We start from the raw sequence: 372 nt of genomic DNA on the forward strand, positions 1-372 counted from the left end.
TACAGAAAGCATAGGGATAGAGTTACAGATATACAGAGAGATAGAGTAAGAGAGATACAGAAATATATAGTTATAGAGATACATAGAGATCAATTGAGACATGGAGATGGTTAAAATATGTTGAATTATCAGAAAATAGGGTTATTTTTCTTCCATAATTACTGATTATATAATAACATAATTAAAATATTTATGAATATGAATCAGTCCCTCCCCATGCACACAAACAGCTCTGGGGGAAATGACAACTGTGTCCTCATTTAACTCTAATTATTTTCTTGGACTAAAATATGTAATATTTGTAATATTTTTTGACCAATATGAAAAATTGAAATATCCTTTCATGTGCATCTCTCTTGCCTTAACGAGCCT

The sequence above is a fragment of the Gadus macrocephalus genome, chromosome 20 (genome assembly GCF_031168955.1).
Source record: "Gadus macrocephalus chromosome 20, ASM3116895v1".
NCBI lineage: Eukaryota > Metazoa > Chordata > Actinopteri > Gadiformes > Gadidae > Gadus > Gadus macrocephalus.